Raw genomic sequence first — 14,901 nt, forward strand, 5'->3', positions numbered from 1 at the left:
GTCCTGAGCACTGTGCTGGTGACACTAGTGACGGGGTGTGGTAGTTTGTTGACGTTGTTGCTCCTGGTGTTGGTGGTGTTTCGTCCGTCCTGAGCACTGTGCTGGTGACAACATTGATGGGGTGTGGTAGTTTGTTGCTCCTGGTGTTGGTGGTGTTTCGTCCGTCCTGAGCACTGTGCTGGTGACAACATTGACGGGGTGCGGTAGTTTGTTGACGTTGTTGCTCCTGGTGTTGGTGGTGTTTCGTCCGTCCTGAGCACTGTGCTGGTGACAACATTGATGGGGTGTGGTAGTTTGTTGCTCCTGGTGTTGGTGGTGTTTCGTCCGTCCTGAGCACTGTGCTGGTGACAACATTGATGGGGTGTGGTAGTTTGTTGCTCCTGGTGTTGGTGGTGTTTCGTCCGTCCTGAGCACTGTGCTGGTGACAACATTGACGGGGTGCGGTAGTTTGTTGACGTTGTTGCTCCTGGTGCTGGTGGTGCTGGTGTTGCTGGGTGGTGTTAAGAGTTGGTGTTAGTGCTGGTGATGATAGTGGTGTTGTGGGGTATTGTTGGCGCTGATGGTGGTGTTCTTAGTGGCTGTGTTGGTGTTAAGTGCTCGGGGCGTTGATGGCGTTTTTCTTAAGTTGGTGGTGGTGGTCCCAACGTTAAGTGGTGTTGCGTTGTTAGTGGCAATGGTGTTGCTAGTGGTGATGACGCCGTTGAAGGTGTTAATGTTGTTAGCGTGGTTGTTATTGGTGGTAGTGCTGGGGGTTGAAATACTGTGATGTTATTGTTGGTGACGTTGATGGTAACAGTAGTGGTGATGTTACCGGAAAAAAAGAGGTATTGAAGGCTATCAGCTTTGATCGAAGCGGATCATAGCTCCAATTCTTTTGGATCAAAAGCCCTTCAACAGCATCAGATCACCCCTCTTTCAAACGATATCCATTATATTACCAGGGAAGCTCCTGATAAAAAAGAAGGTAATCAGGTGTGAAGACGCGCACACACCCAGAACCAATTTTAGTTGAGCTCTAGCCGCTGACAGTCAGCAATGAAGTCTGGGAATCAGGCAATATACCGTTCATGACATTTATTGATTCAGTAGACACAATATGCTGTTTATGGCTGACTCAAATGCTCTTTTGAGAAACCAGATATACTCAGAAATTTGGAAAAAATTAAATTGAACTTTTTTGTGGATTCCTTCACACCCTAGATACCAAAAAATATACCGTGAAGGAGGATGTAGAAAATAACATACGTGTGTGTGTGTGTGTGTGTGTGTGTGTGTGTGTGTGTGTGTGTGTGTGTGTGTGTGTGTGTGTGTGTGTGTGTGTGTGTGTGTGTGTGTGTGTGTGTTTAGCATTAGGACTAATATTAGGCTATTCGATGAGAAGGCAAATGACTACTGACAATTTGAGGAATATTAACACTAAAGCATTCACTTGAAATACCTTTGTTAAAGACGTTTAGGTATTCGGACCTGGATCACTTCCAACATGAAGTATTGCGTAGTCTCCAAATAGCTAGAACAAACACGTACATCAAAAGAAGGCCTTCATAAATACGACATTTAACCTGCATAATAAAACTTCACATACTTGGTAATGCATCAAGACTGAGATAGATGGAATAAAAATCAAACACTCAGATGACCGGTCAAGTAATTTTACAGTACATGTATAAACTTGGAAGCTGATTGGCGGAGAGCTTTTAGAGGACATTAGGCTCCAACTCTTTAGGCAATATTTGAAGTGACAGCTGAAGCCTTAGATAGGCTTTTTAGTGGAGACATACAAGCGACTTTGACTTATTTTGTACTATTGTGTTCAAGGGAAGGAGCTAAGCCCATAGAAAATATACATCGTTTCATAAGCTACAGATATCTGATAATTTCCACAGTTACGTCTAATAGTATAACAGACCTCTTTACAGTAAAGAAAATCTTCAAAAACAAAACTAATTCAAGAAATCACTTTCCTTCATTAGAGAATCAACATATTGTTTGTATCTAATGTCTACATTCACTCTACGAACCCTCTTTAATTTCTGTATGCTAGCTTACCTGGGCGAAAAATACGTCTATGACGAGGCTGTGAAAAAAGATAGACTCAATCACTCTTTCAACTGATATTCTTTTAAGCAATTTGTGACTTAAAACGCAAAAAGAAAAATCACGGACAGTCCATTTAGCTGGAATAAAATATCAAAGTCAAAATCTTCACCAATATTTTGATCAATTTGTAGCTTTTAAAATCGTATATATATATATATATATATATATATATATATATATATATATATATATATATATATATATATATATATATATATATATATATATATATTTACTGTGATCTTATTGCATATATATATGTATATATATATATATATATATATATATATATATATATATATATATATTATATATATAATATATTATATAATATATATTATATATTTTATACACGTGGGAAAAAAAAAATCTGCACACCACTGACAATTGACAAGTTTCTTGCCGTAATCGGGCCAATTATATTTATTTTTTCTATAAGGTGTTAAATTATCCACCTTCTTTTGGCATTATAGTTAACTAAATGACAGAGGATCTGGTAGTGTTATAAATGAATTTATCAGACTATGATTCTCTCGTGCTTAGGAAGCAAAAGAGGTCGCAGTATAGCGTAGCTCCCCGGTATATTAGTCATCAAAGAAGAATAAGTCAAAATATCGTTTCTCGAACAATTCACAACCCACGTTTTGGAAACTTTAGACGACGTTTCGGTCCATCCTGAACAATCATCAAGTCACAACAAAGCGAGAAAATGAGAAGACTAGAAAACAGGTAGAAAATTATTTTTCTATTTTCTGGAATGATGCACAAATATCTTTTTGTTTTATTCAAGTATCGGTAATGAATGGACATTTAACGCTGAAGTGTTAGGAAACGTAAATTCTGATACTGCCAGTTCTTTAGCATCAAGAACTAGCCGAATAACATACAGCTGAAACAGGCGCTGTGCAACCTAGCACGGGAGGAACAATGTTGTGCATGCGCAATATACAACCCAGCATAGGTGCGTGAGTTTGTGCAGGTGTAATATACATTTCAGGTAAGTTAGGAAGCACTGGTGGAACATACAACTCATTTAAGCAAGCTGGGCGAACGTAATATACAACAGAGTACATATACACAAGGTTGAGCACTTGTAACGTACATCCCAGGTATGTTAGGCTGTGTATATATACCATCCTGGTTTAACATGAAACACGCCACTGAATGGCGACGTGAAATATCTGAAGGAAATTAATATCCGTTTAAAAAAAAAAATCGAATATTGAGTAAGCGAACTGTCACAACCCAAAATTGAATCACTGTTAAACTAATAATCCAATATCAACCGTAAACAGCTTGGTGTTAAGAGCTATATCCAGAAAGTTGAAAGGTCCATTGAAATACCTAAATCCACTAGCCACCACGTCAAGTTGATTACGAGATTTATATGTACAGTATATATATATATATATATATATATATATATATATATATATATATATATATATATATATATATATATATATATTTATATATATATATATATATAAAACATGCATTTTGCAAATGTCAACAATAGTTTATGCGGAAACAATTATGTAGACCAATTGGCTAAAAGTTCTGCTCAAAATATAAGCTATTTTTGAAATCCCTAATAAAGCTATGCATAGCACACAAAAGACTGTGCTATGCACAGCTTTATTAGACATGAAAACTGTACCGTTGTTTATTACAGGCGCCTTTGTAGCAAGAACAACATACAGGGAAACCCAGTAACGCAGACTGAAGCCTCCCGCTGTGCTCATCCTTACACTCGACATTGCTTTACTTTTTCCACAACAGTAAATCACTCTCCATTGTTCACATAAGATACGCTTGGGTTCTCTGGCACAAAGACAACTATAAAACACTAACCAGACTCTGACATCCAACAACTCTGATAGTTTAGTGCTGCACTTCGGCCAATTTCCTTTTCCATTCAATATAAGCCATTCCTCTCTATTTTTCATTTCGAATCATCATCCTCCCTTGAATCAACCCTCCGTTTAGTCCCTTCTTAACCCCCTCTCTCCTTATAGATGAATTCCACTTTTCTTCGTTTAGTCATCTCTCTCGTGTCTCCGTTTAAGATATAATCACATCCTAAAGCCATTCGGGGGACAGTAAACCAATCCTGCAAGTACGATATAAGAGTCAGTTTACGACATCGATGAAGGAGGGCTAACAAAACTCATGACCAGCGAACGAATATCTTACACTGGCTCGTGACTTCTGTACTTAATCCCACCCACCCTCTCCAAATAAAAAAAAAAGTTAAAAAGTGGTAACACGGAAGCATGACATGAGTGAATCATGAGGTGAAATTGTTTGTAATGGAACTGTGATGTAATTAACTTTTCCCAAAGTGTGTGTAATAGCACTGTGTTGTAATTTATCCGTGGTGTGTGCAAAAGCGCCTGAAGTGTTATTAACAATGGTTAAGGTGTGTAATGGCACCGTGCGAGTTGGAATTATATATTTTCAACCATAAAAATACTTATCTTGGACATAAATCTTAACACTCATAGAATAACAAGATCCCTAAACACGTAAAATTCTGAAAAAAATGAGGACAGTTTGTTCTCATAACGCTGTATCGTCTGAACAGATCTTCAGGAAAACTGTTTTCGAGTGAGATTCACGGAAAAGGCTGACTGGATGAGACCAGCCATGAAATCCCGTCAGAGACGTTCACCATGAGGGCCAGCCAAAAGACCAACCGTAAGTTGAGCTAAAAGTCCAGGCAGGAAGGCTAGACAAAAGTCCAGGCAGGAACGCCACCCAGTGAGCATTGATTATTCCCAACACGCGTGTACCGTCAGCGAAGGATTTTCTCTTAAGAGCAATATTGTCTTGGGGAGAAGCAGACGATGGCTAACTGCCACTTCTTAATAGTAAGTGATAGATGCGGGAACCACCACAGGGTATTTCTCTCTCTGGGATTTTTTCCCTCGTCCTCGAAAGGACCATTCAGGGCATTCGCGATAATTTTGTAAACATTTTTATCTCTCTCCATTGTGGATTTGCGTGGTTAAGAAACTAAGTTAAAATACAACGAGATGGAAAGGTTAATTAGTGTTACAGAAATAAAACACGACTTGGAAAGATAATTATCGTTACAGATTATAATTATTTTTCCCCGTACGACTGTATCCAGACTTGGGTCTGGATACAGTCTTGGGTCTGGATACAGTCTTGGGTCTGGATACAGTCTTAGGTCTGGATACAGCGGTAAGGACTGCGACTGATTTAAAAATGTTAATAAAATTAATTATTAATTTATGAGAAGCGCTAAATCCGTATGGGTAATACAGCTCCTGGATAATGAGAAGTAATTATACTCTATCCAAGAAAGGGGAGGGAAAAAGCCTAATTTCATGGATCAAGAGCCCCCCCTTAACAGCATCAAGACTGTATCCACAGTTTGCATTATGTCGATAGAGCAAATTACGCGATTAGGCCGCACTCCATTAAACGATAATTCCGAAATTTCCATAGACTTAACAATCGGCTCTGTTAGACCATTGTGAGCTCTATAAACTTTTTTTTTTTTTTTTTTGGGGGGGGGGGGGTCAGAGAAGCTTTACCGCTCAGAGGATGAGTATCCAGGGCAATAAATTATAATTTTACACGGCACTTAATCCCGTCCACCCATTTTGCGGGTAACTCTAACGCCATGAAATATTAAAATTAATGTTAGAAATCTAAACAAAAAAAATTGCAATGCAGTTAAAAATCGGCATCAATATCACATACTTACATCCCCCCCTTCCCCTCCCCAGTGACTCGTTCATCAGTCTCAATGAAATTTGCAAATACTAGGATTTAATTAATTCTGCCAAATGTCTGTGTGTAGTGTATGCCACGACCAATCAGTGGCAATTACGTTTTAATAATTATTAATTTGGTACACTGTTGACTTGGTGCCAAATACCCGAAATTATAGATTTAAATAACATATAATTTAGCCATCCTGGTTAGAGTATTATAATATCCCTCGTTCCAAAAATCAAATGATTTGAACATCGCGTATTTCCAGTACACTATTTTTTATTAATACTGTTATTACTACCACTGTAGACTTCGTATAGTGTCTGGGGATGGGAAGCAATTATCCTTGATCCAAGGATGTAAAGGATAAATTGAGTTCCTTGGACCTAGAGCTCCTCACCAGCGCTTACATACCTTCCTTCTGTGAATCCTTCAGTACAACTCTTACACTATACAGTACTGTTTTTGTGTTAGATAGAAACAAGATGTTTATATCAATTAATAAGCCAAATCCTGGGTTGATTACTCTAAAACATTACCTTTAACAGTTGTACATATGAAAGGCAACTAAAAAAACAAAGCGATATACCCTCGTCAGCCGTCGTCTAGTGACTAAGAGCTGTATTATTATGGATTTTAACAACTAATAAATTATTAACAATTATGTTAGGGATGAAGGAATATTGCCGCATTGCAGTGCATGCGAGATGGAGAGATACAGACACACACACACACACACACACACACACACACACACACACACACACACATACTCGGCACATATGCACACATGCTGTCCGCAACAATGGCAGACATTGTAATATACTCAGACTGTCATGAGTAATACACAAAGGCTGCATGAATAATACATAGTATGCCTGAGCAATGTATACAAACCGCATGAATAATACGCACAGGCTGAGTAATACACAGGCTGCCTTGAATAATACACTCAGATTACGTCACTACTACACACAAGCATCAATATATATATATATATATATATATATATATATATATATATATATATATATATATATATATATATATATATATATATACTTATATATACTTTTAAAGACATTTTTTCATTTATGTTAATGTAAAAATTAATAATTTTGCACCAGAAGAACCTTAGAAAACTTACCTAACGTTATTATAACAAGCGCAATTTAATTTGGCCTAATCCAGCTAAATATATTTTAAATAAGTTTACAATAAATTAATAATAAACAAACACAGCGAAATATATTTTTCTCGTTAAGCTGAGAATAATTTTTCGAAATTATTGCATACATAAATTTTCGCTCTGCCAAATTCTGTCTTATTCGGCAAGATGAACGTTGCTATTTAAGCCAAAATCACAAGTTTTACCTATTCGGCACGCAATATATATTTTTTTCAACAAGTCGGCCGTCTCCCACCGAGGCAGAGTAACCCAAAAAAGAACCACTTTCACCATCATTCACAAATAATCACTGTCTTTGCAGAGCCACCCAGATATGGCAATTTAGATGTCACTCCAAACAGCCAATATCCCAAACCTCTCCTTCAAAGTGCAGGCATTGGACTTCTCACCTCCAGGACTCAAGTGCAACTAACCGGTTTCCCTGAATCCCTTCACAAAATATTACCCTGCTCATACTCCAACACCTCGTCAGGTCCTAAAAACCATTCGTGTCCATTCACTCCTATCTAATACGCTCACACATGCCTGCTGCATGTTCTGGCCCCTTGAACACAAAACTTCCCTCACCCTGTCCAACCATCCTTTCCTAGGACAACCCCTACCCCTCCTCTACAGATTTATACACCCTCCAAGTCATTCTGTTTTGTTCTATCCTTTCTAAATAACCAAACCACCTCAGTAATCCCTCTTCAGCCTTCTAATTGTTATTTTAGCACTCCACACCTCTTAATTTCCACACTATGAATTCTCTGCATAATATTTACACCACACATTGCCCTCAGCTATGACATCTCCACTGCCTCCAGTCTCCTCCTTGCTGCAGCATTCAAGGCCCATGCTTTACACCCATAGAAGAGTGTTGGTATCACTATACTCTCGTACATTCCCTACTTTGCCTTTATAGATACGTTTTTTTTTTGTCTCCACAAACACCTCATTGCACCACTCACCTGTTTCCCTTCATCAATTCTATGGTTAACCTCGTCCTTCATAAGCCCATCTGCTGTCAAATCTTCTCCCAAATAAGAACATAAGAAAGAAGGAACACTGCAACAGGCCTACTGACCCATGCGGAGCAGGTCCATGTGCCCCCCCGGAGTAGACCAATGACCCACCCCCCGGATTATCCCAATTACCCACCCAGTCTGGTCATCCCCACTCAAGGATGGAGCACTGTACCAGACCCAGCAGCACAAGCTAGTAAGGTCCAACTTACACCCACCCACACCCACTCATATATTTATCTAACCTATTTTTAAAACTACACAACGTTTTAGCCTCAATATCTGTACTCGTGAGCTTGTTCCACTCATCCACAACTCTATTACCAAACCAGTACTTTCCTATAACCTTCCTAAATCTGAATTTTTCCAACTTGAAACCATTGCTGCGAGTCCTGTCTTGGCTGGAAATTTTCAGCACAATATTTACATCCCCTTTATTTATTCCTGTTTTCCATTTGTACACCTCGATTATATCCCCCCTAATTCTACGTCTTTCGAGAGAGTGCAGATTCAGGGCCTTTAGTCTATCCTCATAGGGAAGATTTCTGATACATGGGATCATCTTTGTCATCCTCCTTTGTACGTTTTCCAGAGCATTTACATCCATTCTGTAATACGGTGACCAGAACTGAGCAGCATATTCTAAATGAGGCCTAACCAAGGATATATAGAGTTGAAGAACAACCTGAGGACTTCTATTATTTATACTTCTAGATATGAAGCCAAGAATTCTGTTAGCTTTATTGCGAACACTAATGCCTTGGTTTTAGGTTACTGCTAACCAGAACTCCTAAATCCTTTTCGCAATCGGTAGTATTAAGATCTACATTATTTAGTTTATATGTGGTATGGTTATTTAACTGTCCAACATTTAGAACTTTGCATTTGTCAATATTAAACTGCATCTGCCACTTCTCCGACCATTGCGTCAGTCTATTCAAATCATCCTGGAGTGCTCTAATGTCCTCATTAGAATGAATTGGACGGCCTATTTTGGTGTCATCAGCAAATTTGCTTATGTCGCTATTTATTCCCTCATCTATGTCGTTTATGTAAATTGTGAACAACAACGAGCCCAACACTGACCCCTGAGGAACACCGCTTGTGACGTGCCCCCATTCTGATTTCTCCCCATTTATGCAAACTCTCTGCTGTCTATTTGTCAGCCATGCCTCTACCCAGGAAAAAAATTCTCCTCCTATTCCGTGTGCCCTAAGTTTCCTCAACAGCCTCTGGTGTGGAACTCTATCAAAAGCCATACTGAAGTCCATATACACAATATCATATTCATTACCATGATCTACCTCCTCAAACACCTTAGTGAAAAAGGTTAGTAAATTCGTAAGACAGGAACGCCCCTTTGTAAAACCGTGTTGAGAATCATTAATCAATCTGTGCCTGTTAAGATGGCTACGAATTGCTTCGGCAATTATTGATTCCATAACTGAACACAACATTTCCTCCACACTCCCTCCCTCCAATGTGATATTTAATTTTTCTTTACCTAACTCGTTTGATACCCTCTTTACTATACTCTTATCTATGTTCACTTTCAACTTCTTTTAACAAAAAAATAATAATAGGATGTAGGGGTGGTAGAGAAACTAAACACTGGGTTTTAGCTGGACGGAAAAATAGATGCTAAGAGCACTGAATACATACGTAGCTTACATAAATTGGTAAATCTGCTCGCTTCACCAGCCCATGAAAGCGTCCCTACCTACAGGCTACGAGCAGAGGTGTATTCAGTAACATATTTGTGGGAGTTTTACTAAAATACTAAATTTAAATTTAAAATATTTGGTTTATAGCGGGAATGGAGTTCAATGGCAAAATGATCTTGCCTCGATCTTCCTCTGATGGTAAACTCCCTGATATTATCCCTTGGAATTAATTATCACTAATGTAATCTCGTAAACTGTATTACCATTGACAAAAGCACACAGGAAAATGCAAACGAATGACTAAGAACTATGCTAATTGGAGGTGGACAGTGTAAATGTAATATGGGAGCGTCTGATTCACAGTACATCACAATTCAACTATTAACTAACTTTTCGAGAATGGAAAATCCAACGACATTGCTCACAAGGCAGCGATAGTTATATGACATAGTTAAAAAAAATGAAGAAATAGCTAATTGACCTCACAATATATGCACAGCTATGTCAAGGGAAGCCGTTTACCTAAAATGTCTAACTTTCGGGAGATTTGCGCAATTTTGTCTTCAAGCTGCCGTCAATGTCCGCATATCTGCATGTAGATTATATCAACCCAAGCTACGGGTGATAAAATAAAGAAAACTCGGTATTTTTTTTAGGAGACCAAAACAAAATATATTTTATTCCTAGTGCTTATTGGGCCACTGTTCCGTTGATTACTTTTATTCATGGGAGCACTAGCTCCGTACTGATTATATAGAACTATGCGAATTGGAGACAATCAGTTTCGATCCAAGGAACGGGAATATGACACCAATTTCTCTGACCAAGATCCCTTCTCAGGCTTTAATACTACAGTCGTTTTTACCTCGCATACGAAACAGGACATCAATAAAAGTGTTTGTCTTCTTATAGTTATACGAATTTTATTCATGAAAGCTAACATTTGACAAAGGTAAAGGACTCTTGCTTCAGGGAGTTGGAGCAGATCATCCCCTTCCACAGATAGATTTTGACTGCCTCCCATTTTTCCAGGCATTATATGATCCCTAATGAGTTTAAGGTTTCCATATGAATGCAATAATACACAGTATGCAACAAACTGTCGCTGGGTCAACTGGGCGACGATGACTCGGGTCAGCGGTCTACCCCAGCAAATGGTATTTATCTACGGTCATATAATACTAGTTCAAAGCGAATAGCTTGCACTTTATCCTTCACAAATGTATTTTTATAACTAATTTTGCATCAAAATGTAAGAAATTAATGTTAATAATCAAGGGAAATTTTTCGACACAGTCAGGACTAATCATGAAGTGAGGCAGAAAGTTAACTCATAATAACATGATGGTAGCAGCTCACATTAACGATACTTCTTCACCAGTCGTGCAATGATTAGTGTTAAATGTCGTAAAAGATACAGTGGGCAAAACTGTGTAGAAAAGACATGTAATGAATAGTTAATGAAGCGGTGAATCGTTGAAGGAACAGAGATCTATCTGCGGTGATGAAAATAGAAATTAATCCGCTCACCTTCAGGGCTGCTTGATGATAAACACTTGTATTATTTTCAAGTTGCAAGGGGCACTGCCTGTGAAGGCTACTTCACAAGCAGATGATGGAAAGGAGCGAGATACTTCAAGTTTTCCGGTAGAGCAACATCTGTGAAAATAATATTTCGTATGGATTAATCTCCACTACGACAGAAAATTGACTGATATCTACCCTCTCTCTCTCTCTCTCTCTCTCTCTATATATATATATATATATATATATATATATATATATATATATATATATATATATATATATATACACAAAAACAGTGTGAAAAAATAACGAAATTCCAAGCGCATTCGTGAATTCTCACATTATTATAGTTCCTTGACAATGTGAGAAGTCACGAAAGCACTTGGAATTTCGCTATTTTTTCAGAGTGGTTGTTTTGTATATTGTAATATCACCTCTTTACTGTGATCTTATTGTATATACATTGTGAAAAAAAATTATTCTCTTGTACAGAGCGTCATCAAGGGTGTTTTTGTACAGATTACGGGGCTGTTGGTAGGGTTGAATTTACTGTAGTCCTGCTGTTCTCCAAACGTCATCGTTACAGCCACTTGATCAGCACCTATATGCAGCGCAATTTATAATTATGAGCCAACACCAATAAACGGAAATTATGTAGTTAATTAGCTACTGTAGAAATAAATGTGTAAGAAATGCATGAAGCAACTGTGATTCCCATCTTCGTACGCTATAACGAAGAACTGTTGAAGTGTGTAAGGAATATAATGGAAGTTAAAGGTTATATTATTGCTATATTCATAAGGAAAGCGTTAAGCCCGTAGGAGTCAAACGCCTGGGGTAGGGAGGAGAGAGCCAAACCTATGAGGACAATACAATGTCTTTAGTAATGGAAGGCAATCAGATTCGATCCAAGCGAGCAATGGTTCAATTCCTTGTATCAAGAGTCCCTCACCGTCGTCGAGAACCTACTCCGAAGGGTAAGTTTGTTACATAACACGTCAGTAAACACAAGTCCTGTTTCCTGACAAACCTTACCTTACCTAACCTTACCCTACTTTATCTTACGTTACCTAACCTAACCTTAACCTACCTAACCTTAACCTACCTAACCTTAACCTACCTAACCTTACCTTACCTAACCTAACCTAACCCATCAGTCAGGCGGGTTAGGTACGTTACTAGGTTTGGAGACACGATATATATTACTAAATAAATCTTAAGCATCTGACCAAACAACATATACCCACTAATTTATATGGTAAACAAAGGATTTTCTTTACATTACTAAATATTTACCCAAAGCCAGACTAAAACTAGTTAGTTGTACTAAACAATTATATTACTGCTGTAAGACATATATTTTACAATCTCTTTTAAGCAGCTGCTCTTAATAATAATAACACCTTCACATCCCTAAACCCACTCTAGCGTCCGCCTTTAAAACTAACCAGTACGCGTATATAAACGCGTTTTCAATTTCACCCATTTAGGATCCACTAATTCACGTATTGAGGTCTCGTGGTTTACCGATTCAGAGCGACCAGGTCCTGCCAGTCTCTGTCTGAATTTTAAGTCTGTGTGTCAAGTAGGATTCACGTCACTTCACAGTGTGGACGTAGGATTCACGTTACTTCACAGTGTGGACGTAAGATTCATGTTACTTCACAGTGTGGACGTAGGATTCACGTTACTTCACAGTGTGGACGTAGGATTCATGTTACTTCACAGTGTGGACGTAGGATTCACGTCACTTCACAGTGTGGACGTAGGATTCACGTCACTTCACAGTGTGGACGTACGATTCACGTCACTTCACAGTGTGGACGTAGGATTCACGTCACTTCACAGTGTGGACGTACGATTCACGTCACTTCACAGTGTGGACATAGGATTCACGTCACTTCACAGTGTGGACGTAGGATTCACGTCACTTCACAGTGTGGACGTAGGATTCACGTCACTTCACAGTGTGGACGTAGGATTCACGTCACTTCACAGTGTGGACGTAGGATTCACGTCACTTCACAGTGTGGACGTAGGATTCACGTCACTTCACAGTGTGGACGTAGGATTCACGTCACTTCACAGTGTGGACGTAGGATTCACGTCACTTCACAGTGTGGACGTAGGATTCACGTCACTTCACAGTGTGGACGTAGGATTCACGTCACTTCACAGTGTGGACGTACGATTCACGTCACTTCACAGTGTGGACGTAGGATTCACGTCACTTCACAGTGTGGACGTAGGATTCACGTTACTTCACAGTGTGGACGTAAGATTCATGTTACTTCACAGTGTGGACGTAGGATTCACGTTACTTCACAGTGTGGACGTAGGATTCATGTTACTTCACAGTGTGGACGTAGGATTCACGTCACTTCACAGTGTGGACGTAGGATTCACGTCACTTCACAGTGTGGACGTACGATTCACGTCACTTCACAGTGTGGACGTAGGATTCACGTCACTTCACAGTGTGGACGTACGATTCACGTCACTTCACAGTGTGGACATAGGATTCACGTCACTTCACAGTGTGGACGTAGGATTCACGTCACTTCACAGTGTGGACGTAGGATTCACGTCACTTCACAGTGTGGACGTAGGATTCACGTCACTTCACAGTGTGGACGTAGGATTCACGTCACTTCACAGTGTGGACGTAGGATTCACGTCACTTCACAGTGTGGACGTAGGATTCACGTCACTTCACAGTGTGGACGTAGGATTCACGTCACTTCACAGTGTGGACGTAGGATTCACGTCACTTCACAGTGTGGACGTAGGATTCACGTCACTTCACAGTGTGGACGTACGATTCACGTCACTTCACAGTGTGGACGTAGGATTCACGTCACTTCACAGTGTGGACGTAGGATTCACGTTACTTCACAGTGTGGACGTAAGATTCATGTTACTTCACAGTGTGGACGTAGGATTCACGTTACTTCACAGTGTGGACGTAGGATTCATGTTACTTCACAGTGTGGACGTAGGATTCACGTCACTTCACAGTGTGGACGTAGGATTCACGTCACTTCACAGTGTGGACGTACGATTCACGTCACTTCACAGTGTGGACGTAGGATTCACGTCACTTCACAGTGTGGACGTACGATTCACGTCACTTCACAGTGTGGACATAGGATTCACGTCACTTCACAGTGTGGACGTAGGATTCACGTCACTTCACAGTGTGGACGTAGGATTCACGTCACTTCACAGTGTGGACGTAGGATTCACGTCACTTCACAGTGTGGACGTAGGATTCACGTCACTTCACAGTGTGGACGTAGGATTCACGTCACTTCACAGTGTGGACGTAGGATTCACGTCACTTCACAGTGTGGACGTAGGATTCACGTCACTTCACAGTGTGGACGTACGATTCACGTCACTTCACAGTGTGGACGTACGATTCACGTCACTTCACAGTGTGGACGTAGGATTCACGTCACTTCACAGTGTGGACGTAGGATTCACGTCACTTCACAGTGTGGACGTAGGATTCACGTCACTTCACAGTGTGAACGTAGGATTCACGTCACTTCACAGTGTGGACGTACGATTCACGTCACTTCACAGTGTGGACGTACGATTCACGTCACTTCACAGTGTGGACGTACGATTCACGTCACTTCACAGTGTGGACGTAGGATTCACG

The 14,901-nt window shown here is 39.6% G+C and overlaps 1 long non-coding RNA gene across 1 annotated transcript in view; it reads right to left on the reverse strand.

Annotated features, from left to right (window-relative positions):
- The window catches only part of LOC138852334 (uncharacterized), a 64,889-nt gene that overhangs the window by 25,009 nt on the left and 24,979 nt on the right, over nt 1–14,901 (reverse strand). Inside the window, exon 2 of the long non-coding RNA XR_011391660.1 lies at nt 11,238–11,366. This is a non-coding gene — a long non-coding RNA (uncharacterized lncRNA). The remainder of the gene's footprint in view (nt 1–11,237; nt 11,367–14,901) is intronic.

Source organism: Cherax quadricarinatus, chromosome 7 (assembly GCF_038502225.1).
Source record: "Cherax quadricarinatus isolate ZL_2023a chromosome 7, ASM3850222v1, whole genome shotgun sequence".
Classification (NCBI taxonomy): Eukaryota; Metazoa; Arthropoda; class Malacostraca; order Decapoda; family Parastacidae; genus Cherax; species Cherax quadricarinatus.